The 20,927-nt window shown below is 41.1% G+C and overlaps 1 long non-coding RNA gene across 3 annotated transcripts in view; it reads left to right on the top strand.

Moving 5' to 3' along the window:
• Window positions 1-20,927, top strand: part of LOC137202994 (uncharacterized) — a 615,935-nt gene that overhangs the window by 391,634 nt on the left and 203,374 nt on the right. For 2 of the 3 annotated variants that reach the window (XR_010932836.1, XR_010932834.1), the window contains exon 5: window positions 7,737-7,882. The exons of the other annotated variant lie outside the window; for it this stretch is intronic. This is a non-coding gene — a long non-coding RNA (uncharacterized lncRNA). The remainder of the gene's footprint in view (window positions 1-7,736; window positions 7,883-20,927) is intronic. 3 annotated transcript variants of the gene reach the window in all.

Here is a 20,927-nt window from a genome sequence, read left to right as displayed (position 1 = left end):
AACCATTTCTCAGGAATTCTGCCAGCTATAGGAGCTCACTGCAACTGTTCGTGCTAATATATTACAACTTGTTTATTGCACTCCCAAGCATCTGCAGCATCCGCAGTGTTACCAAGGGAGGGGAAATGATGCACATACCCTCTCGATAGGCAGCCAGATTTTTGTTTCCTATGTATACAAAAAAAAGGATGCTTTTCCTTTTCTCATACTCTTACTACTCTGTACCCCTCTCCCCAGAAACAGCTCGAATGCTCAAAGGAGATGGAATAGGGCCTCTATTAATCTTTATACCTCTTTAGGAACTCTCACCACTTTCAGTGCAAAGATATCATGCAGCTGTGTGGCAAAGTTTGTGCAAAATCTGGGGTAAACAGGAAATTGAGAGACACAGATTGAGATGTTAATTTCACAAAGCATCCACGTGGCCTTGGGCAGGTTATTTAACTTCTTTGAGCCTTCATTTCCTCATGCGTATTTTTGTTTGTTTGTTTTTAAGAAACAACAATGCCCCTTTAAGGATTAAATGAGATAACAGATGTAAAGAGCTTATTACAGTGACTGGTTTATAGCAGGAATTTGAAAAATGTTAGTTCCTTTTGCCTGATTATTTACTGCACTGACAGAATATAAGATACCAATTTGCTACTTTTATAAAAGAGTTGAATATATTGGAAACAAGATCTTAGTACATTAATTCCAGCTATTTGCCTAGTAAAGAAATCTTCAGTGCAATTTCTAGGGTGCTGATAAAGAAAAAACCCTGTATTAGTTTTCTAGGGCTGCCATGACAAAGTACCATAGACTGGGTGGCTTAAACAACAGAAATTAATTTACTCACAGTTTTGGAGACTAGAAGTCCAACATTGAGGTGTCAGCAGGTTTGGTTTCTTCTAAGGCCTCTCTCCTTGGCTTGTAGGTGACTATCTTCTGCCTGTGTCTTCACATGGTTTTCCTTCTGGGCGGGTCTGTGTCCTAATTTCCTCTTATTTTAAGGATACCAGTCATATTGGATTAAAGCCCACCCTAATGACCTCATTTTAACTTAATTATCTCTTTGAAGACCCTATCTCCAAATACAGTCACATTCTGAGGTACTGAGGTTAGGACTTCAACATAGGAATTTCAGGGCATAAAATTCAGCCTGTAACCCTCTCCTACCTTGCCAACCCTATTTTAGCCATGGTAGGGGGATAGAGAGGGCCTGATTCCACCTGAGGAGGTTTTATGTGGGTCTAGGTGCCATTATGTGCTCATTATCATCTTTTAAAATATGAAGTGAATTTGGAAACTCACCCATTATATTGTTTAACACACAAAACAAATCTAGCGGATGTAGAAGTTTCAATAAAAATATTATCTTATGACACCCGCTGACTAATTGACTACCTTGTGAAGAACTTGAGAAAAAGTGTAAAGCCTTCCCAGTAATGGATTAGTAATCTGCTGACTGTGAAATCCTTTAGGTTGCCGAGAAGTCACTTCCCAGTTAATAGAGCTGGTGGTTATCTAGTGTGCCATCATGGTTGGTTTGGCTCGTGATGGATAATGGCTGGATTACATAGTTGGACAGCTGTGCTGTGAAGAGGCTCTGCCCATCGGCATAGGGCCTTGCTTCTCTGCTCTAGGGACTAAGCTTTGAGAACCCAGTGGCCTCTTATCTCTGTGCGGAGAGTGTCGCAAGCCAAGGCAGGGAGGAGCCCAGCAGCAGGGCCATGGGGACTGGTTCTGGGGAGGTGTATTAGTTCCCTTCTGCTGCTGTAACAAATCTCCACATATTTCTTATCTTCCATTTCTGGAAGTCAGAAATCCCAACTCCATTTCACAGGGCTAAAGTCAGGCTGTTTGTTGGTAGACTGGTTCCTTCTGGAGGCTCCAGAGGAGAATTTGTTTCCTCACCTTTTCCAGCTTCAGGAAGCCACCTGTATTCCTTGGCTGGTGGCTCCTTCCTGCCTCTTCAAAGCCTGCAGCATAGTGTCTTCAAATCTCTGATTCTCTGACCTTGTTACCCTTGTCACATTTTCTCTCTCACTCTGACCTTCTCTTTCACTTATAAGGACCTTTGTGATGACATTGGGCCCACCTGGATAATCCAGGATAATCTCATTTCAAGATCCTTAGCTTAATCAATCCGCAAGATCCCTTTTGCCAGGTGAGGTGACACATTCACAGGTTCTGGCAACTGGGATATGGACATCTTTCAAGGGGTCATTATTCTGTCTGTCACAGGCCTGGCAGATGGGCTCTAGGGTGAGGAGGTAGGAGGTTGTCAGCAGCTCCAAATTCCAAGCCAAAGAATTTAACCTGGCTTGGGGGTGGGGAGATGGATAAGCATGTGTGCGCATCAGTTGGGGCTGGCGGGAAGTGTGTGTGTGTGTGTGTGTGTGTGTGTTTTGTACAAAGATAGGGTTCAGGAGGCCCATGAACTATCATTAATTCATTCATTCCTGTGAAAGTGTCCCTCTCTTTAGATTCTCAAAAGTACCTTCACTTCTACTAGGTTAAGACCTTGCTTCAGGCCCTAAACAAAAGAAAGAGCTGCCAGACCCCACAGATCTCAGAGCTCCCTAGAACCATCCTCTTTGCTCATTGTCGCAAGTTCTATTTTTCTTTTTTCTTCTTCTTCTAACTTTTTTTTTCTGGCTACCGTTTATTGAGTACTTACCATGAGTAGATAGAGTCCTACATGCTTTATCTCTTATTTATCCGGTAATCCTTGCTGCATCTGTTAGCATGAGGTGTCCTGCCATCACAGATAAACCACAGAATTGCAGTGTTTTGACACCAAAGAGGCTATTTCTTGTCCACAGGGCCCTCTGTTGCTGGAGCTGTGGTCCCAGGGCAGCTTTCCTCCACACGATGGTTTGCTATGAAGGCCTTGTCCATGGGGCTGCTGCACATCCTCCAGGACCTGGGATCCTCTGCCTCTAGCACTTAGCTGGGGAAAAGTGAGTAGAAAAGGTTTACCTGCTCCTTAAAAAGTACTGGCCAGAAGAGGCATGTGTCTTTTCTGCTCACATTCTTTTGTCTAACACATGGAGTACTTGGCCACAAGGGGGACTGGGTTATGCAGCTGTCTGGCTGGGTGGTTTCCTCCTAGCAGTGACTCAGACTGTGCAAGTTTCAGAGAGTGAGCATTTTTGGTGGACAGCTGCTATCTCTTCCATCTCCTGAATAACCCTATTTGGTATGATTATCTCTATCAAGGAGCAAATCAAGACCTGGATATTTCTAATAACATGACCTGGTTAAGTAAGTGGTATAATCAGGATTCCTGCACAGGCCTGTCAGAATTCTGAGTGCAAATCCTGTATTTGTAACCAGTGCCTCATGCCAGCACTTGTCCTGCTGCAATGCTTATCAACCTCCTTTTTGCCTGACAGTCCTCGGAGGGGTCAGCCACCCCCTGAACCCATGGGGTATCAAGTCTGAACCCCCTGTTCTGAGAGGCAGCCTAGAATCAGCCCCTTGCTGTTCTTTCCTGCTTTCTGTCTTTCTCCTGTCAAAATCCCAGGTCCCTTGTGCTGTCTCCAAACCCCATGATCCAGGTATTTTCTGATCTCTTATTTCCCTCAGTCAACAACATGGATCCATCATGGTTCATTTTCCCAAACCTATTCCAAAGGTGGTGCCAGACATCTAGCCCCAAGCATCGCCATCTTTAATTCCTCCCTCTCCCTCATCCATCCATTTACCTACCTCTGACATTTATCCCGTGCCTACTCTGTGCCAGGCACCATGTGGTGTGCTCGGTAGAAAATATGACCCAAGACTTGGGCTTAAGGAGCTGATGATGGCTATTTCAGAACCCAGTAATGCCAGCATTTATCCTCCTCTCTGTTTCCACTGTCAAATGTTCAGCTCATGCCCTTATTCCCTCTTTCTTTGAGCACTCAGTAATTTCCTCACTGGTCTCCTACCTTATTTATCTTTAGTTTAATTGCTTCCATATGTTGTTGCCAGGTTAATTTGTAGAAAGCAGTGTCTTGATTATGTCAATTTACAGCCCTAAAATTTCTATAGCCCCCCAATTTCTATTGACCATAGAATAAGGTTAGAACTCTCTAGTGTGACATGCAAAATCTTCCATGATCTGTCACCTCTTGATTTTTCTAATTTTATATCCCATTTCCCCCCTTTCCCATCATCCTACCCCAAACTGATAGTCTTATGAGTCTCTCCATTTTTCCTTCTTTACCCCTCACTTGTATATGCACCCCACAGATACCCTGGTTTTTTTCTGACATTAAAGTCTTTGGTCCTGCAAGTCTCTCATATGAGTGAGTCCATTTGTGCTCTATAAATAGGTGTTGAATGAATGTCTAGGTCCTAGCTTGGTCTCTAGCGCAACTACATCCCAAACATAATACTGTGTACCTTTGTCATGGCAATAAATTCACTGTATAATATTTATTTATGTATGTGTCTTATCACTCCTACTAGACGGTGCTCAGGGCCATACGTGATTTACCTTTAGTTATGACATGCCAAACCATCTTCCACCTGAGCACAAATGCCCTGCACATAGTAGGTCCTCAAAAAATTGTGTGTGTGTGTGTGTGTTGAATGGTTAGAATGGTTAGGTCCTGCTGGAGTACTTTGAGGATTATAGAGTCTATTTAAGGCACACAGTAGGCTCTCCTCTGGGAACATATCATACTAAGGTGTTAATGGCTGATAACTGTGCAGAACCATTTCTATAGGGGCATTTAATAAGGAATCTAAAGGGATAAGTGTCTAACTTTAGGTTCCTGGACCAAGTGGGAGAGGTGTTTGGAGGCAGGGCTCCACTAATCATTCCTCATGGACAATGGGATGCTCAGCACAGAGGCAGCCTGTCTGTCCACACTGGAAACAATTTATGCCTAGGAATTAACACTGTAAAGTGAGGTGCCCCAGATACTGATGGAGCCTGGGGTACTGGAGTGGGAGACCCTGGGTCGTCTATCACTTAGCATAGGATTGGGCAGAATATAGGTTGAACAAGTTAGTAAACGTATCAGAGCTGGGGTGTGAATGAGACCTCTAGTGTAGGGCTCTTTGCAATAGTCACCTCTCTGGGTGCTTGTCACCGAGGTGGAGACGGACTTAGAGTACTGAAGTGTTAATGAAGCTTCACTGTTGCTTTGTTTAGTGAGTAGGCAGCTTTCTAACCGTGCCCTTTTGATAACCACAAGTGTTGCTGTCCTCTTCATTTGGTGCCAGTCCTGGGGAGCACAGACAGGCTGGGGGTTGTGTCTTTATTAGAGACATTAGCCACCAAGGGAGCCGGCTCAGAGTTTCACATGATTTTCTGCTGAGTAGGTGGCCAGCAGAGTCACCAGGCACCACATGATTTAATTAGAGACAAGATTTCAAGCTTTGTTTGTGTTCCCAGGATTTGGCATGATGGTACAGCTGGGACCCTGGTATTTTGGCATCCTCTGTTTAGGTAATTGGTACGGCAGGGAGGGCTTCATTGGACCAACAGTAAGTTTTCTCCACTGAAGGTTTACAATACCCAAAGTACATTTCACTGACTTTAAATGAGTCACTGGATACAATCCAGCCAAGGAAGGCACACGTCTTAGAAACTCTGTTGCTTAAATTCTTCTCTGAGACTTCAGAAAGGCAGGGTTTGAAGCCCAACACACCTAATTCTTTTTTTTTTTTTTTTTTTTTTTTTGTGGTACGCGGGCCTCTCACTGCTGTGGCCTCTCCCGTTGCGGAGCACAGGCTCCGGACGCACAGGCTCAGCGGCCATGGCTCACGGGCCCAGCCGCTCCGCGGCATGTGGGATCTTCCCGGACCGGGTCACAAACCCGTGTCCCCTGCATCGGCAGGCGGACTCTCAACCACTGCGCCACCAGGGAAGCCCCCTAATTCTTATATTAGTGATGTAAAGCTAACTCTTTTCTGTCAGTCTTCTCTATAGTTTATCTCCCTTGTACATTTCAGAATGTTGTCAATCAAAATGAAAAGTATGACATAAGAATCCATCGTATCAGGAATCCCCTTATCATCCTATTTCTCTTTCTCTAATCTGGTGTAACCTATTCTTACTGCTGCTATTGCTCTCGCCTTGCCCTGGGCCATCCCATATCCAAATGACTCGGCGTTGCTCCAAATGGAGATGACAGTTCTTGGACTATGGGCTATCATCGATACTTTCTGCCTCCATGACAGACGGCACTAATTAATTGATTACAGTCCACTTTCTTAAAGAGCTGGTCTTGTGTATGGAGTTCTACTCAGGAGACCCCCAGGCAGCCACCACTGATCAGTGAAAGTTAGCAAGTGAGATAACACCTATTTTCTCAATTAAGCAGTTTCTATTGACTTCTAGAAATGAAAAATGAGGATTTAGCTCTCTTAAAATATCCCTTCTCCTATCCTTTCTTCTCTAGGATTTTTTAGTTTTTCTACTGATCATCTTTGTAACTTTAAGTAATATGGTTAATTTTCTCTTTTTTGTTCAATCCAGTTTAGCAGTATTTCTTGATGTCCTACTTTATAAGAAGAGGGTAATAGCTTTCTTGCAGTTTTCTTCACTTTCCTCTCCCGTTGTACTTTTCCATGAATTTTATATTGTCATATTGTTAACATTTACGTCCTTTTCTTTGCATGGTGTGTCCTGCTCACTCTTAATGAGGCAGTCTACCCCCACCAATCTCTTCTTGTTAGCCTGCTTTATTTTTCTTTAGAGCAGTTTTCACCATTTGAAATATTACATATTTATTTTTAAATTATCTCTCCTCAGCTGGAGTTTAAATTTTATGAAGGGAGAGAATTTATTTGGTTTAGTGCTATATTCCTAGCGTCTAGAATACTGTTGGCATAGTAAGTGAGGTGCTTAATAAGTACCTGCTTAAGGAATGAACGGATTCTAATCATGCTCCATACCCCTCAGTTAACTCCTATTGGCTGAACCAGCCCTTTGTGTCCACTAGGGCATTGAAAACTTCCATTGAAGGCACTCTCCAAACTAGGATCCCATTAAAGAAATTTACTTATTATCTAGCTTTAACTTTTTAGACATATTGGCTTCCTGAGGAAATGGAACCCAGAACAGGAACATTTTGATAAGAAGGAGGACAAAGAAGGGGAAATTTCACAACGTCAGTTTGCTTAAGGAGGTGAAACTTTGGGAGATTTAGAATTATGCAGAATAGAAACTGAAAGCAGAGGTAGAAAAGAAAAGGGAAATATACCTACTTAAAATATTTCTTCTTGGACTGGCTAACAGCTACATGTATGTAGTAGCAGTGTTCTGAAAAGACTGGCCTTTGAGTCAGATAGACTTGAGTTCCAATTCTTCTCTGCTGTTGGCTGTGTGACATTGGATGAGTTACCCAACCTCTCTGGAAAATTCATTAGCATTATTCATAAAGATAAACTCCTGTTTAATAACTTCTGCATACTCCTGCTCAAATGCTCAAACATAAAATGGAAAGAGTCTCTTGATGCCCTGGAGGAAGAAAAGGAAATAAGGGCTGTATTGTTCAGTTATAAATAATGAGAGGGGCTATATTTTAAATGAGGAAAGTACTTCATTATCTCACATGACAAGGAGTGTGGTGCTAGGTCATTTGTGGGTTAGTTCAATGGCTGTCTGGTATTAATGAGTAAGGTCAGAGTCTGTTTCGGCTGTTTCCTCAAGATTTAAGGTGGCTGCAGCAGCTTGAAGGATATCCTTATGTGACAGAAAGATTGGAGAGTGGGAAAGGGTTTTCTCCTCACATTCTTCTTTCTTTTATCAGGGAAGACACTCCTTCCCAGAAGTTCCCAGCAACTCTTATTTATGCGTAGCCACAGGCATGATGGGAAATGAGTATGTGGCATTTTGAGCCTCCATGATGGAAACAGGCTCCACCCAGAGGAAGCAGCGGGTAGATCTGGCTATTGGGTAAGCAACTAAACATATCTACTCCAGAGATAAGTGACTAAGGGAATATGTTTGTAGCAGATATTTTTACTCAGCTTCAACACACGGTGCTACAGGCAACAGTAAACACCTCCAGAATATCTACATAAATCCGAAGAGTAGACACTTAATCCAGATTACTGAATAAGAGTTGCCATTTCCTACTATGTACTAGACACTCTACAAATATCAACTTATTTATGTTTTCCAGTAACATCTCATAAAGTAGGTAGTATTATTCCTCTATTACACAGATCTAGAAATGTATGTCACGTTGCCTAAGGCCCCCTAGCTGGTAAGTGGCTGAGTTACAATTGGAAGTTAGAGTTTTCTGATGCCTGTGTTTGTTGTACTTCTTTGTCTCCATCACACTCTTCCCCAAATGCTTACCTGCCCCAGCCCGGAAACATGGTCTTCCTCTGGGACACAACAAGATGGCCAGATGACTGCCTCTGAGGCCCTTTCTAACACAGTCATCTACGAAGTGAGCATTCTTTGATGGTTTGAAGAGATCTTTTAGTTATTTTAATTTTTTTCCTATTGACCTGAAGGCATTAAAAAAAAAAAAAGTACACTTAGGTATGATTCAGTGATTCTGAGTACTTTTTTTCCCTCCGTTTTAAATTTTTCTCTCTGATTGCTCCATTCTTGTTTGCAACTCTCGTGGCTGGATAAAGCCTGGGCAAGTCTTTGGATGTCAATCATTTTGAAGGGCGACTTTCTTGCATGACTTGGTAAGATCTGAAAGGAGGATAGCCACGATGGGGAGGCTGTGGTGAGGCGTCCCCAGGCAGCTGGCAGTCTTGAGCATCCAAATGTAATTGCTCTGTTTTATTCACCCCAGCCTGCCCGCTGTGTTCATCAGGCTGGCCAGTGAACAGAAGGGAATCAGGGCTGAGATGGCCTCAGAAAGTCAGGCATGTACAACCGAAGTTAAAAATATGTAAAAAAAAATTACTTGGATGTGATCTGCTCTCATAGAACTCAATTTCTGGATAAGAACAAGAAGAAACAGTGCAAAACTGGAGCACTAAAATTCATCTTTGCCGAAGAAAATGCAGGGAGAGCTGTGAACATTTAATAATTTTGGTATCTAACCACCCATAGTAAGTGCTTGCTTAATGCATAGACAAGACAGGGAGATTTAGAAAGCAGGCAACTCAAGGCATTTCCAATTTATTTAAGGAACTCTTTGATCTGTTTTGAAATTTAGGATTCTGCTTTTGACTTTGCTAGATAAAGTTGGAGTAGAAATGAATTATTCATATGAAATATTGCCTCAATAACACTGCATCAAATAAACATAATGAAAAGCTGCCCATGTTATATAAGGGTAGCTAAGTCACAACTCTTCTGAATTGCAAAGTTAAGCACTCGGGGCTAGATTCCTCTCCAACATTACTCTATGGAAGAATCTGCTTAGGAGGATGTAACACTCAGTTCCTTTTTATTTCCAGTCAGATATGCATTTGTGGTTTATGGGTTTAAACTGCAGTCATAACCATAAATCTCACAGTCCTCATCCTGAATCCATCCAAGTCATTGGAGGCCTGAGAGCAATTTCCAGGACAATGTATCCCACACCACTTCAGCATTTTAAGTTCACCATAAAAATATGGTAAAACCAGTATGTTCCCCCTCCCTCCATGAAGTATGATATTTTCAGCAGCCTCTGAAAGCATACCTACATCCATGCCTTGAAGGGAAAGTTTTAAGGCAAATAGAACCATCACTTATCAGCATCACCTTTTCTGTTGATGCTTTGGATAACAGGTTAAAAGAGAGAGAAGGATAAACCAAACCTAAACAGTGCACATCTGGGGAATTGAGCTCTGCTGCAATTCAATAGATAACACTTGAATTCTTGCTGACAATCCGATTTTAAAGAATGGTAGTTCAATAAAGGTATAGGAAGTCGCCAGAGTCAGACTTGGGCAAAATGGTGAGGAAGGCAGAGTGTCTTCAGAGCTGCCCTTGTCCCCTGTCCCTCCTTTCTTCCTCTTCCTTCAAAAACGTGTATAGCCATGTGCTGTGTACCAGGCACTGTGCAATGGTAAACAAGACGGCATGGGCTTTGCCGTCAGAGAGCTGATGTTTTAGAGAGGAAGAGAGGCAATAGAATAAGTAATGAACAAACGTGTGATGAGCATGAGGCCCGGGGAATTGAAAGGTTCCGTGGGAACGCATGGCTGGTGTCCTAAGTGTCCGAGAAGATGTCCTTGAGGAAGGGCAATGTAAGACTGGAAGCCTGCATTAGCTGGGAGAAGGGGTTGTTGGTGAAGATTTAGGAGAGAATGTTTCATGTACAGGAAACAACATGGGCAAAGGCCATGTAGCATGTTCTTGAAACTGAAAGGAGTTTTCTTTGCCTGGGGCTAAGATTTCCAAGGGGGAGACTGGAGAGAGATAAGACTTAAGAGAAATTAAGAAGAGATCAGATTATAAAGAGTTTATGTTAGAGAAGATAAAGGGTTTGGACTTCAGAGCAATTGGGAGCTACTGAGGGTTTTCAGCAGGGGTGTGGCATGGTGAGATTAATATTTTGGAAAGATCACTGATGATGATCTAAAGCAGTAATTGGAAGGGAGCAAGGATGGAGGCACAGAGATGCATGGGAAGCTGCTGCAGTCACCTGCTGAGGGATGGCAGTGGCCTGCAGCAGGGTGGGAGTTTGGGATGAAGAGCTTTAAAAGAGGTACTATTAGCAGGACTTGGTGACTGATTGGGTGTGAGGGGTGACCTGGATACCCTCAGGAAAACTCTCTCTTAGAGGACAGAGAATAAATTCATTAAGAGAATTGAGCATTAGTCAGGAGAGGTAGAGTGAAGAGGATACATGAGAGAGATTTTCAAATATTTAGTATAGCATTGCTTACAAAATGTTTTGATTAAATTTATTGTCTCCAAATGACCAGTCAAGAGTGCATCTATTAAAATATTATATGTCCAAAGAAAATGAGTGTAGGTGTGCTCTGAGCTCATGCATTGCATCGTAGAATTGGGGAGTGTGTCCCAGTCCAAGTATTCTCCATCACAAACCCACGGGTGAGGAAGAGGAGTTAGGACTGCTGAAGAAAAGGGCAGCAGAGCTCCTGCGATCTGCTCTGTCTGTTGGGAATACGTGGGTACAGAGTAAGCACTTCTTGACCTGAACTGCACTGTGGGGCTTCAGAGGGTAGGCTTAAAGTTACAAAGGGGAAGATAGCAGCAAGGCACGAGGAAGAACTTTCTGACAATTGTCTGGCAATTGTTTCAGTGAGGTGAATGCCTCATTCCTGGATATGTCAGGTGGATCTGGCCATACATCTGTCAGGCAGGGGTTTTCCTGTTGAGGTCCACATCACATGATCTCTAGTGTCCCTTAATGACTGTCTGTAAATAAATGATTCTAAGGAATTACACTCCCTGCCAGCCAGGGGTAGCTGTCCATCTCACTCGTCACTGTACAATCACAGGTCAGTTTGAGGAGCACAAGATTATTATTATAGGAGCTTTGAGTCTCTCCAAAGAGTATCACTGTTCTGTCATTCCAGATGTTTGTCATCTTACAGCTGTATTACACTATGGTCTCTAGATATTGTCTTCCCTTCTCTGAACAAAATTGGAAAGAGAATTTTCATTTTATCAAGTGAAAGTAGCCTCACTAAGTTCTTTTACAGAGACGTCTGTTTTATAATTCAATGCATGATATCAATTTGGGAAAAATAATTAAGAAAGATCCAGAGGAAAATATTGTATCAATTCTGCCTTTAGCTTGACTACCTTACAATAAAGAGGCGGAGAATCAATCTGATATTAGGGCTTAAAGTGAGCATGAGTTGTATGTGTTGTTTACAGTTCTTTTTGAAAGCACTTCGGTGCTCTTCATAATATGAACAAATGCCTGCTGAGGACCCTCCTAAAACTGTCAAATTCACTTTACCTATGTCCACGTTTTTACCTAGGTTTGCTAAGTAAATAGAAGCCTGTCATCTCTTGTGTCACCTCTCTTCCTCAGGGTTATGCTTTTAAAAGCATTCTCAGCAAGAAATAAGTTGCATTAGTGCTTGGAAAATAAATTGGTGAGGTGACAGATTCTGTGGTTTGATGGAAGCTCAATTATAATTGTATAACATAATATAGCAAGTGCAGATGAAATCCTATTAGGGTCTGGAAATCCAATATCTCAGCTCTATGACTTTTAATTGATCTTTACACATATTGTCATTGCAGTCAAATATCTGAGCTGATTCCAGTACACGTAAACAAATGTAAGCACATTAACTCTGTTAATAATTTTAACAAGTAATCTGTATTTCCCATTAGATTGTCTCCAGTTTTGCCTTGGCAAAATTAAAGATATCAGCAGTGATAAGCCTAATGTGTTATTTAAAGTATGCCTGTATTGAAGTCTTGCTTTTGTCATTAACTACATCGTGATGTAATCTATGTAGCCATCATTCAGAAATTAGACTTTGTCTTTCTCTGAAGCAAACATGGATGGTGGGGGTGTGGGAGAAGGAGGCCTTGTGGGGTGGTGCAGAAGCTGCAGATGAAGAGTAGAGTCTGAGTTCAAGTTTTGACTTTACCACTCAAATACCCATGTGAAACCTTTAAGCTTTCTGATCCCATTTCATCACCTCTCCTAACAAAGAGATGGTCCGCATTTTTTCTCTCGGTGCTAACATTCTGGTTTCTATAAGGCAGACATCGACTCCCTTCCTTGCTAATAATTGACAGTTGAATACAAATACTGTTGACTTTATGTTCATTTTTGCTCAAATTTCATACAGCTGGACAATGTAAGCTCAGTTGTGTGTGTCTGGAAAGGTGGTAAGGGAAAGTGTTTCTCTTGCTGATTGTCATATCTGCAACATCAGGCTCAGTACCTGGAACTTGCTTAATCAATATTTGCTGGATGAACGAATGCATGCATTCTAGTCATTCTACCTTCCCATGGAGATGGATTAGAGAGATTGGCTGGGCATCCCCTCTCAGTATCCCTTGTGTTATTATCCTTCGGCTAGATGAAAACATCATGAAGTTACTCTGAAAGTACACCTTTAATGACATGACAGGACATGACAGAACATGACATGACATGACACTGAATGCCTTCTCCTATCCTTAATGAAATGGAAGTGAATCAGAACAAACCACTGTCCTCCGGACTGTTCCCCACACTTGCCTATTAGTCAGAGCACAGCCTGGAGATGCTTCTGTTAGTCAAGGGCAAGCGGAGACTTATTTGTCAGTTTCCAGCTTGCACAAAGTGGGAACTAGTGTGTGCTACAAACATGACATTTGAGAATGTTCTTTGAGTACTCCAAGAACATTAGAGTCTAAATCATGCTGTAAACAAAAACAACTTTTAATACCAGCTCTGACTAATCCAGTGCTTTTGTTCATTAGGTAGAACAAACATTCTGATTTGCAATCAAATATCTACAATTATCATGAAAGCCTGAGAAAAATCCTCCCTGGCAGGAGATCTTATCTCGGCACACAGAACAGATAAGGTTCATTCCTTGATAGACAATCTCCATGCCTAGGTGATCCCAGTAAACAGTCTTTTCGGAGTGATTTTTAGCAAATGGGTGGCTTATTCAGGGTTTTATCTGTTTAAGTTCATCACTTTCTGAAATCGTCTTTGCATATATTAGCATATATTCATTTCACTGATTCTTTGTTTCTTTCAATGGGGATACTCTGTCTGCTCCTTATTTCATCTGATTTGCTTTTGAAATGAAGAACCCTTTTCTTCTTTAGGTGTCCTTTGAAAATAAATAGAATTTCCTGTACATTAAAAAAAATAAAAATAGCAGAGTTCTAATAGCAAGCCTTCATTAAGGGCAAAAGCCCCACGAGAAAAATCATTAGTGCCTTTCCTCCTGCATTAAAAACTTCTAGGAAGAAGATGGAGAGAGTATTAGGAATTCCTGAAGTGAATGAGATCAACTCCAAGGTGACACCAGCCTCTCTTGGATTAGTGACCTTTTGCTAGGTTTTTCTTGTTTGCACAAGCAGAGGCTTTTGACATATTCCCCAAGACCCTTAATTCCCCTCTCTGTTTGGCATATTACCAGCAACATAAAAAAGAGAGAAAGAAGGAAGCTCTCATTTTATCTTTGAGCTGCTTAAATATTTATGTTCTAATTTGTTATTGACTTCATGTGGAGTTTTATCAAAATATAGATGGAAAAGTTTAAAGATCGCTCCTGGGAGAGCACTTAATCCATTTAAAAATAAATTTCTAATGGCCAGATTTTCTGGGCTTAAAACATGAAGCTATGAAAGAAAGCAAAACCAAAGAAGCCCAGTCTATATGCTGACATTTGTAGACAAGGATAAAGGAAAATTGGTAATGAAAATGCTAATGAAATATCATCGTGAATGCTCATTTTTTTCATTTTTAAAATATTTGATGGAAGCCTTTACTAGATTTCTATTTTAATTACTTTTCATTTGCAAAAAAATGAAACCTAATTAAAAACACCCTAGGGTAAACCCTTGGGAATGAGTCTTTGTTGCATTTCGCCTCCTGTTCCTATTTCACTTTTAGTATACTCATGCTTTCTTAGACACTTAATATGTTAATTCCTTCAGAAATAGCTACATGTTAAGTGCAGGGACTGGGCAATATTTATAGCAAAGGACTGAATCTCTAATGGTGAAATTTCAGAGAACAAAAGGAGAGATCAGTTTAAACAGATCATATACACACATTCTTTCAAATCCAGCCATATGGATCTATGCTTGAAAATGTATCCTCTATCACTGCTGCGTTTATGACATAACTAACATTATTTATCCTTCTATCCTAAGACCTTGCTGACTCTATTTTTGACCAAAGTTCTTACAGCAACAAGTTACATATTGCAAAGAAGAAGTGCCTTATTTAACTGAGAAGGCTGTTGAATACCTACTTCAAAATTCTAACCTAACAAGACTTAGTTTATTGTCAAAAGTAGAATATATTTTAATTATTTTATAAAGACTAGATACTGCTTTGTGTATTTTGATTTCTAGAAGATTTTCTTATTTACTTGGATCAGAGTTTCCCATATTTTAGGCCTCAGATCAGGTCCAGCTCAGAAAAAATTTTTATGGGTACTCAAAACAAACATAAATTTGAATGGAGAAAAAAGGAAGGAGGGAAGGATGGAAGAAAGGAAGGAAGGAAGGAGAAGGGAAGGGAGGGGAAGAGAGAGAGAGGGAGAGAGAGAGAACCTTGTGTATCCCCCGATTCTTGTCTGGACTCAGAGAAGTGGGACACAGTTTCTCAGGGAATGGGCAAGGTCCATGCTAAAGAGGCAGAAGCAGAACACAAACTTTGATGACTTCTCACAGAAATAGTGCTCATTCCCTTCAGATCTACCCGGCTTGGCTCAGAGCTACATCTTCAGTCAAAAAGAGGCATGACCCCTGTCCTGAAATTGGCTCACATGCTGACACAAACCTGCTACAAGTTACACCTTCCTGAACTGAGAACAAATGGCAGAGTTTTCAACACAGTACATGAGGTGGCTTCCAGCTTGGAGGTTGTAGGGTGAGCAGAGCTTCTAGCTCCCTCATTAGGAATTTCATGGTGTGATTGTCTCCTGTCGAAATGGAGAGGACCAGGTATTGGAAAGCCCTGGAAGGTGCCTTCTCAAGCCTCTTGTACAGACTGCATGTTACCAAGATCTAATATCAAAATTCTGGCCTAATTTCTTACTGTTGTACCAGGGCCAGCCATGTTTGCTGTTTATCTCAGGCATCAGACTTGTGCAACGTATTAGTCAGGGTTCTCCAGAGAAATAGAACCAATAGGAGATTATCTATGTATGTATGTATGTATGTATGTATCTATCTATTTATCTATTATCTACCTATTCTTACTATAATACATAGGATTTATTATAAGGATTGGGTCATGCAATTATGGAGGCCCATAATTTGCCATCTGCAAGCTGGAAGCCCAGGAAAACTTGTGGTGTAGTTTGAAGACCTGAGAACTGGAGAGCTGGTGGCGTAGATTCCAGTCCAGACCTGAAACCCTGAAAACCAGGACAGTGAGGGCAGAAGACTGATGGGCCAGCTCACACATTCAGGCAGAGAGAGAGGGACTCCAACTTTCTGCCTTCCTGTTCTATTCAAGCCCTCAATGTGAGATGATACCTACCCACAATGGGGAGGGACACAAGCTTTACTCAGTCCATCACCAGTTCAAATGCTGATCTCTTCTGGAAACACTCTCAAAGACACCTCCAGAAATAACACTTAAGCAGATATCTGGCCCAGTCATGTTGACACATAAAATTAGCCATCACATTCAGTCACCCTGAAACTGACTACCTGGTTGTGGACCAGGAGAAACTGGTGGGGTAGGTCTGGCCCAGGACCCTCGTAGGTCTCAGAGACCTTGCAATCTAGGGGGAAGACAGGGCTGCCACGTTGACCATCTCCAGGAAGTACAAAGGGAAGCGTGCTTCTGGGTGACCGGCAGTGCACAGCTTGCACAGCCATCTATGGTGACAGAGAGCCATGATAAGATTTGTGCCTTAGGAAGATCACAACAGAAATAGGTGATACTGAAATGATACATCCAGCAAGAGCATCAGAAGCATGTTGCTTAGCAATATAGAGGCAACTACCTACAGAATCAGCTAAAGGTCTGAAATGATTGCTTCTAGCATGTGGTCCTGGGAATGGGAGGTGTGTGGAGGGAAGGGAGATACTTGTTTGTCATTTTAAACCTTTGATTTATATTTAATTTTTAAAAATCAGGTATAATAGAAAAACAATACTATAAACATATGTGTGTATGCATAAATGTATGCATGTACATATGTATGTACACATGTATGTGTATGCATGTGTGCATATTATGTATGTGTGTGTATATGCATGCATGCATGTATGAATGCACACACGTGCATAAATACTCTTTGAAGGATAAGGGAAAAATAACCCTGGGGACATTGTGGATCAAGCACTAGGGCAGGGAGAGCCACTAACAGGCAACCACTGTAGTGGCTCTGGCCAGAGTAGACTCAGATTGAACCCAGGCCGTGCATGGGGAATGGAATTGGTTGATCTGAGAGATACTAAAGAGGTGGAAGCAACAGGACTCAGTGCTCATAAACACAGGCTTTCTGCCCCACATCCTCATTTCCTTCCCTGTTGGTGGGGTGCGTAGGTGGGAGCAGGGAAGGCAGGGAGGGGGAGGGGAGTAGGCGTTAGAAGCCATGGGGAAGGAAAGAAGGCCTCACAGTCTTGCTGCTGGGAAAGGTGTTTCTCTTCTTTCTGTGGATGCAAAGTATCTCCCACATTCTGGAGCAGAGACTATAAATAGATGCAATTCATGATCATCTTCCCCCCAACTATTTTGTACCCCTTCCCCAAATATACACATGTGCCCCTGTATATGTTGGCTCTCTTTAACATTCCTTCATTTTTGTTTCCTTTACACTTTCAGTGTGATGCATATTTGGTGTGTATGTGTGTGTTTGGGGGTGTGGGGTAGGTCACACACCCCAGGTGAGGATGAGTGGTTTAGGGAGCCTGAGCTGCACAGCCGAAAAGGTTTTATTCTACTTAATAAAGAAGATATCTGTTTTTTATTATATATATATACACACATCACCTATCTATGTATCTGTGTCTCTATGTCTCTATCCATGTTCTATGTATGTAGCTATGTGTCTTTGTATGTATGTATGTATCTCTATATCTATCTATCCATCCATCTAAATTTTCTGTCGGGATATTATCTGTATTACTGACCCCCCCATTATAGTTTCATTTGGGGAACCCTAATTTGGATCTGACAAATGTACTTCTAGGGTCACAGAATTCTCTCTACCAGTTACTAGTGAGGCAAGAATCAGTTCCAATGACCTCATTCATCTGTCAAATATAATTTAGAGCTTGCAAGCCAGTTACTGTGTTAGCTTTCTCAGTATCCATTCCAAACTCTTTCCCTTGCCTTTACCATAGAAGTTGCAAAGCTAAAACTCACATTTAAAATTTTTAAATGTTTTTTTAGCATCTTTATTGGAGTATAATTGCTTTACGATGTTGTGTTAGTCTCTGCTGTACAACAAAGTGAATCAGTTGTGTGTATACATATATCCCCATATCCCCTCCCTCTTGCATCTCCCTCCCACTCTCCCTATCCCACCCCTCTAGGTGGTCACAGAGCACCGGGCTGATCTCCCTGTGCGATGCAGCTGCTTCCCACTAGCTATCTATTTTACATTTGGTAGTGTATATATGTCAATGCCACTCTCTTACTTCGTCCCAGCTTACCCTTCCCTCTCCCCGTGTCCTCAGGTCCATTCTCTAAGCCTGCATCTTTATTCATGTCCTGCCCCTAGGTTCGTCAGAACCATTTTTTTTTTAGATTCCATGTATACACTCACATTTTTAGATTGCCTTGAAACCATGGGTGGCCATGTAACACTGTTCTGCCCAATGAAATGTAAGTAGGAAGTCTTACTTGTGATTTCTGATAAGGCCTTTGCTTTCTTGATACAATGGACAGCACCATCCACCTTTATTTTATACTCTATCTTCCTTTTCTGCCTGTAATAAATGTGATTGCTGGAGCTCTAGCAGCCATAGTAAGACAAAGAAAATGAGAGACCATGGCCTTAATATCCTACACTTGATAAATCAACACTATCAATTACCTCTCAGATTTCTTGTAGAAACCCTGACAGTTGGGTTTTCTAAGACTCAGAACCAAATGCAATCCTTGACTGATATAGGTAGGCATTGGAAAAACAGGGGAAACAGGACAGGATAGAGTCTCTGGCTCATGATTTTGTGAGTAGGGCATCTCTACTGGAGTTGAGGCTTTAAGCAGTGTCCTCCACAGACATGCCTTGGGAGATCAGGTCTCATTTCCTGCCTGAGAAACCTGGAGCACACAGACTGATGCAACACATTTCTGGCTATTAATGCAGAATCAGTGGCAACTCCAGTGTTAATCCTGCAGGCTGGAAATAAATTATGCTCTGTCTCCACCAGACCGAATCATTACTAAAACAGCATTAATACCTATTTATATTTTTCTATCAATATTTCATAAATTTGAAGAGAAACAGCTGGAAAGAATTCAGATGATTTCTTCTCTCTGTGTGCTTTCAGAGCATCAGTTATTGCTGTGGGGCACCTTCAGCATCTCCTAAAGCTGCAGTAAATCTCCTAGTTCTAACTTTGAAGATTTTAGAAATGCTAATAGTGGAATGTGTATGAATTATTACTTTTGCTCTACTGCAGTGATACTTTCCTGAAGAGTAAACAAAATCCACATTCAATTCAAGAATGAATGATCATTTTTTTGGGGGGGTGCTTGGGTTGAGAGGGTGTGAGCGAAGAGTAGGAGGGGTGTGTGAATTTCTTAATTGTTTTGAACTCAGTTTCTCACTGAGTGAAGCATATAGATAGGTGAAAGAAGAGTGTGAGTATAATATCTTTATGGGTGTTTTTAAATAAACATTTCACATTTTCTAACTCATCTGATTCTTATAAAAATATTACTTGGCAGGCAGGTTAATTATAACTATTCCCATTTTGTAGATAGGGAAACCAAGCCATAAAGTATTTTTTTTCTTGGAGGGCTTCTCAGTGTTCTCACCACTCAGAATTGCTATTACAATGGAGAGCTACTGGTCATGTCTGTTACCTCACTGTCCTTCAAACTTGGTATTAAAAAAAAAACAACAAAAAAAAAACCAACCAAAAACTTGACTAACTTCCCTCATTCAACTCTTAAATACAACAACAACCAAAGAGTGAAAATGTTTGTGAATCTCTTTATATCTGCATCCAAATTGAACCAGAAGAGGTAAGGAGGGAATGAAAAAGGGAAAAAGGAGGATCAGAAGTAACAACTATTGAATACTTGTTATAGGCTGGGAAGTTGTGGGATCATCATGTCAGGGACTAGGGCAAGAACTATGTCCAAGGTACATTATTCCCATCTTACAGGCAGAGAGATAGGCTCAGAGAGGTTAGTCACTTGCCCAAGGTCAAACAGGTAGTATATCATGGAAGAGTGATTATACTGAGGAATATGTTTTCAAAGTCTATGATCTTAATAAAGAAAATGTAGTATATACATACAATGGACTATTATTCAGCCTTAAAAAAAAAGGAAATCTTGCCATTTGTGACAACACAGAAGAACCTGGATGACATTATGCTAGGTGAAATATGCCAGTCATAGAAAGATAAATACTGCATAATTCCATTTATATAAGGTACCTAAAATATTCAAATTCATAGAAGCAGAGAACAGAAAGGTGGTTGCCAGGGGTTGAAGGGACGGGGGAATGGGGAGTTGTTGTTCAATTACACAGTTATACATGATGAATAAGTTCTGGAAGTCTGCTGTACAACATAGTACCCATAGTAAACAATGCTGTATTGTACACTTGAAAATTTGTTTAAGAGGGTAGGTTTCATATCAAGTGTTCTTTATCACAAACAAAAGTACACTTCACTTGTGCTTTCACGTGTACTTTTCATTGTATCTAAGAAGATTTTGTTTAACCCAAGGTCACAAAGTTTTACTCCTATGTTTTCTTCTAAGTGTTTCATAGTTTCAGCTGTTATATGTAGGGTTATCATCCATTTTTAGTTAATTTTTGTGTACAGTATAAGAAAGTAGTTCAACTTCATTCTTCTGCATGTGGATATCCAGTTGTTCCAGCACCACTTGTTGAAAAGTCTGTTCTTTTCCCATTGAGTTGTCTTGGCTTCCTTGTCAGAAATCAGTTGACCATAATAAATGTAAAAGTTTATTTCACACTCTCAATTCTATTTCATTAACCTATATGTCTGTCTTTATACCAGTACTTCATAGCAGGTTTTGAAATTGGGAGAAGTGAGTCTGCCAATTTTATTCTTTTTCAGAATTGCTTTGACTGTTCTAGGTCCTGTGTATTTTCATGTGAATTTTAGCATAAACTTGTCAATTTCTGCAAGAAAGCCAGATCAGATATTTCTAGGGATTGCAGTGAATTTGTAGATCAGTTTGGGGAGTAGCCATCTTAAT

Source organism: Pseudorca crassidens, chromosome 11, assembly GCF_039906515.1.
Source record: "Pseudorca crassidens isolate mPseCra1 chromosome 11, mPseCra1.hap1, whole genome shotgun sequence".
In the NCBI taxonomy this organism is placed as follows: Eukaryota; Metazoa; Chordata; class Mammalia; order Artiodactyla; family Delphinidae; genus Pseudorca; species Pseudorca crassidens.
Note: the sequence above shows the minus strand (reverse complement) of the source record. Positions and strands in the feature narration are given on the sequence as shown.